Below are 16,395 nucleotides of genomic sequence, written 5' to 3'. Positions count from 1 at the left end.
AAGAACTGAGTTAAGCGGCTTATCATAGAGTATCCAAAGGGCCGTTTGTACATTTAATAGCTCCATTTAATGAGAAACATTCAGAGTTTCCTTGAAAAATACATAGTAAATACTAATGGAAAATACGCCTGGCAAGATAACCACAGAGCTTGCCAAAGTCAACGCTTCTTAGAAGTGCTTGAGGACGTAATGAGCAAAGCATCCTAAGCTCACGGAACCTGAGGGTGTGTGTCACGACGGGAACCGAACACCACAGAGGTCTCGCTTTCACGTGCCGGAGCTCTCTGTGTGTCTGGATTGAGAATGAAGACTTCTCCCATCTCCAGTCCGGCCGTGAGATGCTCAGTGTGATCGAACCACTGGCAGATGCCAGCACTTGCCTTTCACTGCTGTAATCATCACTGCGTGTGCAGTACCTTCTGAGGACGTCTACACAAGGGCACGGGAGCACTCAGTGAGATGTCTGTAATTTCTAGTAGGGCATGAACTTCCTGCAATTGCTACCTGGGGTTTCTACATCACAAAAGACCTGGTGCCTAAGCACAGCCTCAGCCTTTCCTGCGGGAACTTTCCCCGCCTTATCATCAGGTCCTTTTTACTCCCTTAGGGCAGTGCAACTTTGAACTTTTACCCTGCACTCCGCTCTTTGTCATATCATGAAAGACTACTTTATCTTTGGAATTATTGCTGGTAGCCAATTGTTACATAATCATCATGTGAAGGGCATTAAGTATAGACATATATTTTACACACAACCCTAAGCCCAGTGTGGAATTTTAAAGCTGGCTAGGGGGCAGGGTCTACTGTGTGTTCAAACTACTGGGTGAGTATTGTGTTCTCAGTTTGCTTACATTTGGGTACTTCAAAACTGGGATCATAGAGAGTATTTAGGTCTAGTCAGAGGACTCAAAGAATTCTGGAGCTCAGGTGTGAGGGCAGAGTGAACCAGGAGACACAGGAAGTGGACAACCAGCACCACATTCTGACTTAGAACTATGCACAAGTGTTCTGGGCCCCAAGTGGAAAATCCATTGGAATGCCAGGAGTGCAAGTGTTTTAAGAAGACACTAATTCTAACTAGCCAGGGTGGGAAACTCTGCATGGGGCTCAGTGGTTGGTTTGACGTTGAGAGTCATTGTACTGGACTGTGTCCATTTGATTACACAACATAGTTGTGATAAAACAAACATTAAACAAATCACCCACTTCAGAATTTCCTAAACAGCCCTTTATAGCTTAGGGAGATTTCTTTTAAATATTGAAGTGATTTGTTTTGTTGGATTCCCTAATGAATTTAGCAGTCCTTATTCTTCTCAGGAAATCTGGACTGATCATTTGAAGCCTGTTTTCTTTATCCATTGTGGAATAGAGGTTTACTTTTGGACACTTAATAAATCACGATAGAACATCTAAAAAGGAGACTTATTGCCACATTTCTAAATCAGGGGGAGACAAAAAGAATGAGTATGAGTAATTAAACTATCTTGCTATCTTTTGACCTACAGGTCAGGAACGAACCAAGAAGCAATATTCTCTAGTAACAGTGTTCTCCACTCTATTAATGAAATGTCAGGGCCCCAGGCTTATTATGTGTGGTTAGTAATGGTTTTGAGTTTGAAAATGTTAACTCTTGCCTTGTTTGTAGCTCACTGAGGAATACTGCCATATGTGATGCTTTTCTGTTCCAGGCAGTGCCCACTGCTGGATAGATTGCTGCTGACAGCTTTTGACCGGAGGGAGCCATTAGCTTTTGCTGGCTGGCAAACAGTTATAGCTTTGCTATGGACTGTGAGGTAAAGAGTAAAAGCAATTCCGGTGCAGAGAAGTACGCTGGCTCTGGGTGGTCTCCGGGCGCTTCTTACGCAAATGAAAAATTTGTTTAGATGTAAAAATTGTTTAGGTGTAAAGACTGGCAAAAGCAAAGAAAAAAGAAAAAAGTCCCCAGCTCTTCAGGATTCTAACAGTGAAAATAAAAAGTGCAAGAATCATTGAAGAAAAATAGAGGGAACTTCAGACCACTAAAAGTGAGTTCAGAAGAATCACCTCAAGATAATGGTAGCTTTCAACTGATAATGTAGACCAGGCAAGCTTAAAGGTGCTTTCTGGGTATGGAAATGCATTGCTACTATTCTGAGTGACACATGTACAAAGGTGCAAGAGCACATTTAACCAGACAGGCGTATGTGTCAATAAACGCTGTCAGGCCATGGAGGAATAATCTGTGCTTTAGGGCACTGCTACGCATAAGCCGCAACTGTAGTTTGCTGCCTTGAAAACACTGTGTAGACTAGAAAAAGAGATTCTGTAAACTACGACAAATTTAGGGCTCCATAGAGCCTGGAATTATATGAAAAATCAAATTTAAATATTTGCATGGCTAAAGCATGACTTTCTTTGGTAGGAAGTAAATCTTCATGGATGCTGACCTGAATCCTAAACAGAAAAGAAAATTGCTAATTTCTTTGTGGTATGGTCTTCTGTGTACAGAGATTTTCTTCAACAGAGGTAAGCAATCAAATAACCTGAGCATTAAATTTTAAAATAAAAGGTGTTTATACCTGAAGACAGATGAAATTTTATATTTTTTACTGTAGTGAATAATGAAATTTTATGGAAATAGAGTCAGATATACAATATACAAATATATCATTTAAGTTTTTGTTTTAACTACATGCATATTAAAATTACTTTTATTCTTCTCAATATCCATTTACTATGGATGGAAAAGATTCTGATTAGCTAAACAGTGTATTTTTGTTTGACTTTAGTATATTCAATACAAATTTATGGTTTCACAAGTCCATGCTATTTTCACATATAGCTATCATTTATAAATAAAAACCTGCTTTGCTTTGAGGCAAATGCATACACTAAATATTTCCCCTAACACTTACTCTTAAAGACTACTGAAATATCTTTAAGATGTTTAATGTGGCTAGTGTCCTCTTCAGTTACGATCTCGAATCTGGTTTTTGGAACTAAAAATATAATTACAGTACAATTATGCCAACGGTGCCTAACACAGGTGGTGTGGACTTCACCACACTAAACACAAGTGCACTATTCTGCATGGGTGAGATGTAACTTCCTTTACAATAATGTGGACAGAAATGATAATGACTTCTAGTTCAGTTCTCAACCTAGTGGATGCTTCTCCTCCAAATGTGAGGTCTAAGAAAGATCTGGCTCTCCAGGATGTAGGACTACAAGCACGTAGAATTACCTTTTCTCTTCTGCTTCTATTTCCCTGTTTTCCAAAAAAGACAATCATAGCAACACATATGTGACAGTCAGGCTACCATCACTGTGACAAACGTCCAAGATCATCAGCTTTCAAGGAATGGGTATTTGCCTTGGGTCGTGATTCCAGGGGTTTCTGTCTCTTGTCATCAGGTCCCACTCCTCTGGGCTGTGGTGAGGTTTCCCCTCCGGGTGCAGCCCATGGCCCAGAGGGCTCCTCCCACTCCCATGTGGCACCAGGACCCACAGCCCACAGTGCCACCACTGCGTGACCAGGACCAAGCCTTGGCCTTGGCCCACTGGGAACATGAGGGTCCACTGCGCGGAAGCTCAGTGCGTGGGTTACGTGAAGGTAACAATGTGCTTTTGTGGTGCCTGACACCTAGTAAACACTCAAGAAGTTAATGTCACAATTTTTATTGCTTTATCTACTTTCAGAACAGAGTTTTTACCATCACATCCAAAAAAAAGCAGTCATTCTTTGGTGGATACCCTGCAAAAATTATGTTAATCAAATGTTTGAAGGCATCATGGTGTTTTTCCCCCTGACCACTCTATAACTGTCTCTCAGTTCTAGGTAACAATTTTCAAAGTCCTGAGTAGATGTCTATTGCTGCCAGCAACCGACCATGACTGTTTCCCAAAGGAATCAAGCTCACAGCCACGTATAGTGCACCCAGTTGTGAACACAACGTGTTCACAATATGGATACACGGATTTAACAAGCATAATTAAAGAAGAATCAAAATGATTTAAAACTCAGTACAAAGGCATTCATGTATTTTAAGAAAATGATGAACTCAAAAAGTAAGAGAAGATTTTATGGAGTAAGAGGGCAACACTTCTATTTCAAAGGATGCTGAGAGATGAAGCGGGCAGTACGTCTCATTAAATTGATAAATACACGTGGATCACTTTGTTTCTGCTGTGGTCATTTAAAAGTACCCCCTGGGCTGTATTCTTGACTTACTTTATTCTTCTCTAGCCCACTCTACCCTTCTCCTTCCCAATCTTTCCTCTCTCTCTGATCTAAGCACCTGAGAGGGCTGGTTGCTCCTTCCCCTCAAAATATAGAAAACTCAGACTCCCCATATGCAATCTGGCACAAAATTCTAATGATGTTTCTCAAAACTATTTATTTTCCCTTAGGCGACCATCATTTCTTGCCTGAAGTATGGCAATAGCCTTTGGTTTATTGTCTCCTCCTCTTGTTCTTCCTAGGCCTACTCTGCTCATTACAGAATGAAATTGTAAAATATGAACCCTATTCTACATTTGCCTTCTTAGAAGTATTTGATTTGTTTCCCACTACTCTTAAATAATTTTTTTGCCACAGGCTCCTTCTGGCAAGACCTATCGTCCACTCATTATTCAAGCCAAACTGGCTTTCTTTTGGTTTCAACACAGGTCCAAACTCTTTTCTTTCTCAAGGTTATCACATTTGCCTTTTTTTTTTTTTTTTTTTTTTAACTTGGAAAGCTTGGGAAGGATCTACCCAAATACTGAAGGTCTTGGTTTAAAATTTAAGGCCTCGTAGTTGACCGTCTCAACTATGTTGCATAGATCATATTCTTCCTGTCATTCTGTCTCAGAGTCAATTATCTGTGCTACGGCCCCAACCTATCTGTCTTTCTTAGCCCTTATTTCCTGTGTTTTTCCTATGTAATTGATAAAATAAACTAAGGCAATAATATGATGCATACCCTGGACACATTTCAGAGACTTGGTCAGTCTCAAATATTCAGTCCAATTTTCTTAAATCATGCTGATGGAAAAAAATTACCACTGTCCTCTTTGTTAGAGTGTGTGTGATTTTAGCCCCTGTAGTGGTGTTTGGAATCATTCATTCTCTTAGTCATTGTCAACATTGCCCAGTAAAGCACACCCCAGGAAGGGCCTGGGGATTTAGCTCAGTGGCACAGCGCCTGCCTGGCAAGCATAAGGCTGTGAGTTTGATTCCCGGTACCAGAAAAAAAGCAAAAAGCCTAAAAAAAAAAGCACACCCCATGAATGGTGAATGTTTCTCATCTTAATTTACATTTCACTGATTTTCAATATTTTGTGGAATTTACCCCAGGTTCACCACTCAGATTTCCTTATTCTTTATGTGTGATTTGCTTTCATAGAATGCATCTGTGTTTTTGTGTATTTGTTTCTCTTTTTTCTTCTTGGTTTTTGGTAAACTTTTATGTCCATTGCCTTACTTGCTTATAATATGTGCTTCAAATATTTTCATGTAGTACGTATGTTACTTTAAATTCAGTTTATTTTTAATTTGCTTTGTAATATCTTTTGTTGCATAGAAAATTTAATTAAAGTATGTATAAGAATTACCATTTAAATTATACTTCAAAATGCTTTTTAAATTAATCTTTCCATACTCATCATTACTTAAATTTGTGTACCTTAAGATTGTTTTAAATATCCTGACCTTCTAATATTCTATGTAATGTTTGTTACCCACTGACAGTATTCATAAAATACAGGGAAAGGACTCTGCTAAAAATTACATTCCATTTCCAGAAAAATATTAGTGTATCAATGTTTATCACTACCAAAGATTATCTTGTTCCCTATTTTTGAAGTTTCTTTATGATTACAATAAAATTTTAGAATCCACTTCATAAAGCTTTGCCACACTTGAGATCAGTTTCATTCTTATGGCTTTGGTTTTGTTTCCCATCAGTTGGGGTGTGTCTCAGTGGAGAAGCATATATTTAGCATGAGCAAAGCCCTGTGCTCAATTCTAAGTGTGCATCCGTGCACACACAACACAAACACAACACACACACAGCTGCATAAAGCAACCTTGTCTTTTGTAGTTTTACCTTATTTTCTAATACAGCTTCTGATCTCAAGTTTATGCAACTACTTTAGAACATGACCCAACATTTCACAATCACAGTCCTTTTAAATAGGAGTCGGTTTTGATGAAAGACTTTTCTCCTTCCTCTAGTGATGTATTTGCCAGGCTTGAACCATACAATACAGACCAGAGCTCAGAAAAGTTCATTCTGTGGGCCACAAACAACCTGTATCTGAGTTTTGGGGGCCAATACACTGGTTAAAAACTTCTTAAATCAATTACCAAATATTTAAATTTTGAAGATTTTGCATGAAAAGAAAGAATCTTGGCTTCCGTTTATTAACTGAAAAGTTTAGAAACCCGGCCTCCACACTCCTACCACATGGAAAAGATTTGCAGACACTGAATACCGGCCAGTCCCCCAAAGAAAAGCACAGCCCTCACTCCCTGTGGGCTTGGCTCACTGCTTCTCTGTCCCACCTGTTTCATGCCTCTTCACTACCCGCTGCATCCTGATGTCTTGGGAGCGCTTCTTCTTTGTTTAGAAGAACACTCCAGGTGCCATCACCTTGGTAATCAAGATGCCAGCCATCTGGTCCACGAGTACAGTGGACTCTCCCAGGCCAGTGCGCACTTAACTCTGCACATAACCCAGGTCTCAATTTTGTCCTCCTTATTTCTGAACTGCCATTTTCCAAGCACCAACAGTGTGTGTCTCCTCTGCTGTGTTTCACATGTCCCTGTACTGCTTCACATTGTGGGAGTCATTCCTGAGAAGCAAGGATGGTTTAAGGCACGAAGATAAATTAATGTGCTTCAGGACATTAGCGGAGTGAAAGATGTACATCACAGGGTGATCTCAGAACACAAAAAATATTTTAAAAATCCCTGTAGACTTCCATGAGAAATTCCATCAATAAAATACACATGAAAAGCAGTTGCCTCAACAAAAATCGAGAACAGTCCACAGCTCACAGATTCAGTGATCAAAAACTATAAACTTTCTTTCTCCATTCACTAATCCTAAATACTTCCTTTTCAATGAGGCGGGGATGCCCACTTCTGCCACACTTCTGAGCTGCTGCGCCAGAGCAAGTAAGTAAAAGAAAGAAGTTGCAGGCATCCAAATTGGAAAGGAAAAAGTAAAATTGTTCCTGTTGGCAGATGATATGATCTCCCATGTGGAAAACCCCAAGTGCTTCACAAAAGACAAAATCCAGAACAACAAAAAGCTTCTGGAACTAATAAATGAAATCACTGACGTGGCAGGACTGATGATGCTCAGTATCATTAATGAGCAAGGAAATGCAAATCAAAATCACAGTGAACTGTCACCCACACCTGTGAAAATCATTTATAATAATAATAACGATAATTTAAAACATGGTAACAAATTTTAGCAAAGGAGGAAAAATGGAAACTTTTGGAAGAGTTAGTGAAAAAGTAAAATTTTACAACTTATACAAAACAATATGGGGGTTTGTCAAATAGTTAAAAATAGAATGATTGTGTGATTCATTGATCCTCTTCTGGGTATTTATCCAAAAGTGAAATTGAAATGTCAAGTCATTTACATCCTTATGTGTTCATTGCAGCACGATTCTTCAGAACCAAGGTGCAGAAATAACCTGTATACCCACTGATAATAAACAGCAAAAGTGAAGTCTCTATTCACAACAGGACATTTTTCAGCTTTGTGAAAGAGAGAAAGCCTGCCACACATCACCACAGGAATGAGACTAAAGACAGTGCAAAGTGAAATAAGCCAAGCAAGGACGCACGTCCTGCATGATTACACTGACAAGCACAGCATCTACTAAGTCAAACTCACAGACCCCGTGGTCAGGAAACAGAAGGAAATGGGAACCTGCAGATCAATGGCACAAAGGTTCAGAGACACACAACGGGTCGGCTTAGAGGTATGTCATGCAGTACCACTCCATGCTTGATTCTGTGCTGCCTGTTTAAAATCTTGCTATGAGGCTAGCCCTCGTGTTTACTGTTCTCACCACCATAAGTAAGTGAGTATGAGGAATCTTCTCCAGCAGCCCCAGGTGTGTGGCTCCTTCTGTGGTGATGCTTCATTCCGGTGCTCAGGACAGAAGGATGTCAGCCCCTTTGCTTGTCCAGTAGACTCAGAGTGACCCTGCCCACAGCTGCGTGAGGAGGGAGCTGAGTGTGCGGGGGGGGGCCTCTCTCCTCTATAAGACCCCAGCCCCAGAATCCAAATATCTATGGAGACTGAACTGAAATCGCGGCTCCGACCTGACCTCCCTCCTTTCCTGGCAGTGACAGGGGAGGAAGATTGGGGGGAGCATTGGTATTTACATTCACATATTTTTTGGTTACATTAGATTCAAGCAATAATTATAAAATCTATTACACAGCTACATATTTCTGAGTGTCGATTTCTAATTTACAGTCATCAGACAACTGCAGAAGCCTCTATCTGCTGCACATGATGACCTACAGGGTTTCTTGGTCTATTTTTCAACAAGCAGTGACTGAACGCATGATGTTTCAGGGAAGTGCTAGAGTCTGAGGTTATAAAAACAGGTCACATGCGGAGGAACACGCAGTGAGGGACACAGGTGTGTGATTAATCACTGGTGTCCTCCCGCTATGATGAGAGGATGGTGTGGAAAATACTGCATTAGAGGGAAGGGCATCTAATTAAGAGAGGGATTCACGGAAAATTTTCTTAAGAAGTGAAGTGTTTCACGGGCCTGTAATAAATGAGGGGAATAATGAGAAGATACAAAAGCTCACGACGTTATTAAGAGATTAGTGGGACAACTGGCTGTGATGGTGGGGAGCTCTTTTATACATCCCTGGCTCATGAGGAAACTATTTTGCATGGATTCCGTTCATCTTGATCACTAAAAATGATCCATCTAGTTTTTGTGATAGGACTGTTCCTTGGCCCTAAATAGGCATCCTCCTTACCGGGAATCCCAGTTTTTACTTAGGCAAAAGGCCTCGCATGCGCCTCGAAGATGAGACCCGAGCACAGCTGTAAGCAGAAGAAGAACCTTGAACAGGAGCCCCGCAGCCTGCACTTGGCAAGAGCGACGGCTTCAGCTCGGCAGCTGCGGGGACAGCGCGGAGCAAACAGCAGGCTGAGCGTGGCGGAGAAAACGCCCAAGGACTGAGCGCCAGGACCCCGGGGACCCAGGCCACACATACTGGAGCCCTCGCGACCTCTTCAGTGGATGAAATTGTCGGCGTTTTCTACTCCTCAGAGCCAAACAACTGCAGAGCTGCAATTCTCTTTTACAACTCCCCTTAAAAAGTCTTTTGTAAACAAATACAAGAAAAATTTAATTAAATTAATAGTTAACTTCTTCAGGCCACCCCTGGTAGCATCCGCTTTGCCAGGGCCCATGTGCTGCTCTCGGGGACTCGGTTCCCTGGCCAGGGGCGCTGGGGTCACCAAGCTCAGCCTTGGCAGTCACGGCTGCCTCTTCTTGGCTGTGCAAACAGCATAACCAACTGAAAATGTACTTTGAATTTCCAAGATATATTTTCTGTATTTGCCACTAAGCATGCCAAAGGTAATATACTTTTAAAACCAAGCTACATAAAAAGAAAATATACTTCTTATGTGCATTTTATATATAATAACGATGTTCATGAAATAGATAAAATGAATAAAGGCAAAAATCCAACAGACTATTGAAAGAGAGACATAAAACTTCTGAAAATATAAATTAAATAATGATTTAAAAAATTGCTTTTTAAATCATCAGTTGCCTGATTTCACATAGCTCACCACTTTTGTAGTTTTTCCACTGGTATACTACTGCTCATGTCAATGAATGTCAGCCTCCAGAGAGAGCTGAGGTTTTTTTCTGCAATACCTAGACATAATTCTTAGGCTGTACTATGTTTTGAGGAAAAAGTAATCCAATTTCTTTACTGATAAATAAACTACTGCTCAGAGGATTAAGAGCACTACATGTGTGACCAGGTAACTACAGTTAACTGGCCTCACTACCGAGCTAGTGGTCATTGAATCATACGCATGGAGAGAATCTTTACCTCCATTTGGTAGAAAAGGCAGGGGTGTGTTTAATTGGGGATAAATATCACTCTGCAGCTGGGAGCCGTAAAGTGTTTGCTGTTTGGTGCATTTCAAACGTGATTATGATTTGCTGTACTCACCGACCAGCCGGTCACAGGCTCTTCATCTGGAGGTCGCTATTGGCAGGTCTCGGAGTAACTGAATTTGCACAGGTGTACATCCGCTGGTACACTTTTTATGAGTCCATAGGTTTTGTTAGATTTCAAAGTGGCCCGTTCTCTAAAAATATTGACAGCTGGTGCCCTGTTCAAACCTCTGAACTGTGTTGAGGAAAGTTGTTTTCTCACCATCTCATGCATAGTTTTGCTCATGTTAATTTTTTCTTTGAAGGACAGATGGCAAAGTGTGTCTTTCATAATATGCCATAATTTAGATACAAAAATGATGCGGTTGAAGGGAAAAAGACCACCCTTGCCTGGAAATATTTTTCCGTTCAGTAAAAAGTTTAAAAACACTGTTTTCAGAATATGGGGAAGTGAAGTTGCGAGGTACGGAGGCTCCTGCAATCCTGGCTCATCCCAGAACTCCAGGAGTGAGCACAGGAAAAGTATGCCCGAGCCCTCTCCTGTCTTATCTCATAGCTTTTAAATATCACAGCCTTCATGAAAACCCACTATAAAAAAAAAAAAATGAAAACCCACTAAGAAGTACATCTGACTTTGCAGGTTTTTCACAGGATCCTTGTCACTAGTGCGGGTGGCCTTGAACTTGCTGAAAATTACAAATGAAATAATTGGTCATGACATCATTAAAAAGCCAGCCACCCCACAATCTCCCGCTCTTAGCGAAGAACTGCTCGGCACACTTACGTTTTCCTCCAGACAGCATTTCAGCACGAGGCAAGCACAACATGTGAACCTTCCCCCTTCCCTCGGCAGGGTCACCTTTGCGGCTCCTGGGGGGTGCCAGGGCAAGGCCTGACCAGTGGCCACCACTAGGAGCACAGTGGACTGATGGTCTTCGCGGTCATGGCCGATCTGCAGCACGCAGTCCTGAGTTCCCCCCTGGAGCTCTGTCAAGCCCAAAAGCCATCTTAATTTGTGTTTATTTGGAAATCACAAAAGTGCCCTTATTTACAAACCAAACTCACCTGAAATATGAAGACATTCTCAGGGAAAATGGATGCATGCATTCTTTGGGAAGTCAAGCCTACCCAGCAGGCTTTTCTGTGCTTTTCTGAAAGACCCACCACATGTTGTGAAAATAAAGGTCTTTCTTATTTAGCAGACCAAGTTGACAACCAGCAAACATGGCCACGTTTGTCAGGCTGGGTGACAATCCTCCCCTTGGTAACCCAGCAGCATGTGTACGATAAACAGAACTCAGTAATGTTCAGGCCGGTGAACTTCTGCAGAATTGCCTTCAGAAATAAAACAACACAACAAAACAACACAGGCAAAATATCCTCCAGAAGCTGTAAACTAAATGTGAAAGTACACACTTCCCACAAGGGGAAAATAAACTCTTTTCTAAAGGCATGAATAATTCTAGACAAGACCATGTGTTTTGTTATAACCAACTTAAACTACCACGGAGCGATTTCTTCAAGATGGATGGGCATTCATCACTCAGCTCTTTGATGGACGGTGCTGATACATTTTTGGTGGTAGCTTAGCTACATTGTTCTTTAACTCCTTCAGAAGTTTTAGATGGAACCCATTTGAACTTAGTGATTTATGGCCACGTAGTGTCTCATATTTTTTCAATCAGGTCTTTGTTTTGATTTTTCTGACAGTTCTTCACCTTCCTTCTCTGTACACAGTATCTCCGGGGAAGACAATTCTCTATCGTCCTGCAGTCAGTCCATGCGCAAAGCCCCAGTTTAGCTACTTTGTGTTCCTTGCTATGTCTTAGGGTTGCTTCATTCCGGACGCAGCCTAACAGCACATGTCACTCGCCAGTGGATTTTAATACACTTATATCACAGAGATTCTTTTATACTGCTGTGGGAAGTTCGAGTTCTCAGAAAAGTCCCTAAATATTAGTGGTCTAGTCTTTAATCACTTCTGTTTTGCACCGCTCCCCCATCTTACCTTCATCTACAGGACCTGCCTCAGTGTTTGTAAGTCTGACTGTGTCAACTTTAGGGTTCTGTGCTATTTTTGTGGATTTTAAATTCCCACTTTTTCCCTTCAGGATCTTTCCAGCTAATCTTTTATTTTATTCTTTTTGGTACTGTGAATTGAATTCGTGACTTTGCTCTTGCTGGTCCAACGCTCAAACTGCAGAGCTATATCCCCAGCCCTTTCCAGCTAATCTTGACATTGTTGTTTTTCATACACTTTCTATTGGAAAATTTGGGCATCCAATTGTATTTCTGTGATATATATTCTCTAGAAGGAGAAAGTTTGTATGTATGTATATGCAGGATAGTTAACATGGTTGTTCTACTGTCTTATATTTCTTTGCTGAAAGAAACTGTCAGTGAGTCCTTGGTTGATCAGCTTTGTATGTCTATATCTGTTTTCATGAGAAACCACTTTGAAGATATCAATATGTAATACAACAAGCATTGTTAATTCCCTACCACTCTGTTTGTAACTCTGTACTGTCTGTACTGTTCCTTTGTTATTTTGTAAAATGTCGACTGTCTGTTAATATTTTCCTCCTTTTATTCTTAAAATAAAAAAAAAGAAAAAGTCAAACGGAGTATGTCATTGACTCAGCTGATTTTTAACTCTCCCCTTACTCTCAGGCCAGCAAGAGCAGCACCAGGGGCTGTGCCATCCCTCGCTGAACCTCGTGCTTTGGGCAAAGAAGCTTACTTGCCCAACTGTTGGGCAAACTTCATGATAAACTTTAACAATGAACAATCTCATTAATGCTCATGCTATCTCTTGAAGGTGGTGCTGGTATCAAAACACAGAATAGCAGATTTCCCCACTGAGCAGCCCTGCCCTCCCCGGCTCCCACGGTGACCCTGTTCTTCATAACACTCCTTGCCCATAATGCAAAACGTATGGCCTGTGCTTCAGTATGATAAATCAATCACCAGGAAACATAGGTTTCCTATTAGCATGTGCCAATCAGCCCATGGTCATCTACCAACACTTGTGCGCAGTAACCTAGTGTGTCCCTCTTCATATAAATAAAACAATGTGTTGCCCTCACTTTTCTAACCATTTCAATATAACACCTAGTGTCACAAAACCAAACTGAGTGGTGGTGAACTTACTCCTACTTCTTCCAGACTGAATAAATCTAACTGAATCATGTTGTTTTTCCACCGATACTCTCTTACAAGAAACCGTGGGGGAACCACCACATCCCTAGTATAACTGAAAAGAGTGTAAATGTTTCAGCAAAATCTTAAAGCAATTTAGTAAATAGGAATCAAAGATCCAGCACATGATTTGCTGTTACTAGGGAAATTTTCTCAGAACTTGATCTCGGAACACCTTATAATCATCCATTTCACTTTCATGGGTCATAGATTGGTGATCACTTGCAGGTCTCATTATTAGTGTTTCCCAAGAGCCCACAGTCAAACACACCTGGCTGTTTTCAACTGATATATTTACACCTAAATTCAGATTCAGGGTGCATGATCCCCTGAGGGAACTCAGCCTTTTACAAAATAAACAGGATTTCACAGAGGTTGTGGAGCATTGTATCTCCTCCAGTTCAGATGTTGGAATCTTACCGTCAGAGACACCAAACAACTATGTTTCAATATAAGGGCTATGGTAGATGTAAACAGTTGGGGTCCCACTGAAGTAGAGGGGGCATAGTCTGATATGACTAGTGTTATAAAAATGGGATATTTGTGCAGAGAGGCACACACAGGGAGAACTCTCTGTGAATAGTGGAGTTCTGCTCTATAAGCCTAGGACTGACCAGAAATTTGGAAAGAGGCTTGGAACAGACCCTGCCTTCTGCCTTCACAGGGAATAGAGCCCTGTAAACGCCTGAATCCCAGACTAACAGCCTTCAGAAGTATGAGACAATATTTCTGCTGTTCCATTTGTGATACTTTGTTATAGTCCCTCGGCAATTAATGCAACAAAATTCAGCACAGTGAAACAAGACTAAATAATAAATCAGGAAAATATGATCGATCACAAGCAAGAACAGGGACACATAAAATGTTATTTGGAGGCTCATTGTCTCTAAATTAAGGTGTGCTATTTCCCAGAACTGCCCGATAACTACACACTAGCTCTCCAGGCTCTTCCTCACACTTGGCACATACTTATGTTTTTTGGGTTGATCAGAGTCTTCTGATCATGCATCATCAGATCTGTCTCTTCTGTGAACCTGGGACACGTGAGGACTGGGGCCACTTCTTCATCTGAGATCTTCCTGTGGCATGACAGCGGTCCCTCTTCATAAGACACCTGAGGCGGTAAGGGTAGACATGCCACGATGGTTTAGTGGCAAGTTTTAACACCCAGGATATTCCACCAACAAGGTCTTCATCCAAAATAGTGCCTGGTTCCCAGTGGAGAGACAAGCAGCTGTGCAGCAGGCTGATCATCTCTGCATAATAACTGTAAAAGAAATATGTTGTCTTTTAAAGAGATCTTTAGAGGACAAAACATGATAAAGGGCTGAAAAGTAAGAGCGAGCAGACGGAAAACAGTCCCGGGCTTGTGAACTGGATTTCCATTTGTAGATTCTTACTTGTTGTCTGTTTCTCAGAACCTGGTCTGAAGAGAAAGTATGAAAATATTGCCATGTGTTAACCTCGACTCTGGGCGCAGATCGCCCCGGCTGGCTGGGGTGGAAATGGGAGAGCTGGAACATTCATCTTAATGTGAACCAGACTCAGCAGGGGCTCAGCCCCACATCCGGCCAGGCACCCCAGCCTTCCAGATCGTCTGTTGTCTTTTGATGATCTGCCTACAAATTCTTTCGGGTCTGAGCCCCAGCCTGGCTTTCTCCTCCTGCTCCTCCACCTCCTGCCTTTAACCTCCACTGGGTCTCCTCTGCGTGGTGCAGTTTGAAACAAGCTCTGGAGTATAATCTCATCTCCCAGCCCTGCATCTGCTTCCCGGTGTGACCTGGATCTCGGGGTTTCCCGGTACAGACTGGAAATTCGACCGCTCCTTGTAATAGATAATTCGGTTTTATTTTCTGGCTCTGAGCCTTAACCTACCAACAAACATCCAAGACAGCATCCCCCAGCAGCAAGGAGCCGCAGAGTTCTCATCTCTGTCCCCAGATGTTTGTGAGGCCCGCTCCTCAGCTGGGCAAATGAGTTCCCCAGACACTCCTGCTGTGAATGCAAACCGCCATCAGCAGGTTCCTGTATCGGACGCGTGGGAAGAAAGAAAACATTTACAAACAACGTTCTCAACCTCCTTGGCTTATAACATATTGGTTATATTCATACAGTTTATGGAGTTTATACAGAAATAATTTTTTATAGATTGTTGGTGACTGTCAGCATTTGCCTTAAGATTTTTTTTTAAAGTGTATGTTTTCTTTGCCATTGTTTCTTTTTTGTTGCTTTTTTTTTTTTTCTGGTACTGGGAATTGAACTCACAACCTCATGCTTGCCAGGCAGGCGATATGCCGCTGAGCTAAATCCCCAGTCCCTGCTCTTGGTTTTTTTTTTTTTTGGTTTGCCATTCTTTCTATCAGACCAAAAATATGGTATAAATGCAATGGAGATTGATAAATAGTTGACGTATCTACTTTGGAAATGAGAATTGAAGGGCTGCAGGTTAAACTCACTCTACAGTTTTGTTGGGTGAACATATTGTTTTACAACTGTACTAGCCATCAAGACACAGACAGCACATTTTCTACTGAGCCTCCCTTCACCCAAAACAAAAAGAGTGACCTTGAGTTTATAGTCGATCTTGTAAACAAACCAACAGTGACTCTCCGCCCACAGCAGGCCCTCACCCCCAGCTGGAGCTGAGCTCCCACACTCCGCTCCTGCCAAGCTTCACTCCTCAGAGAAATTTGTCTCCTTACAGCTAGGTGGCTGGTAAGAGGCCTGATAGGTTGTAATTCTGTGTGAATCATTTTATGCCCTAAAGTCTACATTACCCTAACACTTTTGCAGTCATGGAACTGTGTGTATTCACTGCTACGGGTCCCACATGAGCTGAACTACGTAACACATCTACCCCAAGTTCCAGCCTTCCTTAGAGTGCAGACTCTGTTGATAATGATATTTTAGCTGATAAGGAAAACCATTAATCACATTGTATTGATTGGTACCAAAAGCGCTTTGATCTTTTCTAAAGGTGTTTATTACAAAAGAAAGGAGAGTGAGACACCTCCTGCAGAGAGAGGCCACGAGGCTTTGCAT

Source organism: Chinchilla lanigera, unplaced genomic scaffold, assembly GCF_000276665.1.
Source record: "Chinchilla lanigera isolate Chin_1 unplaced genomic scaffold, ChiLan1.0 scaffold00009, whole genome shotgun sequence".
NCBI lineage: Eukaryota > Metazoa > Chordata > Mammalia > Rodentia > Chinchillidae > Chinchilla > Chinchilla lanigera.
The sequence above is the reverse complement of the archived record's forward strand: the minus strand, read 5'-3'. Positions refer to the sequence as shown.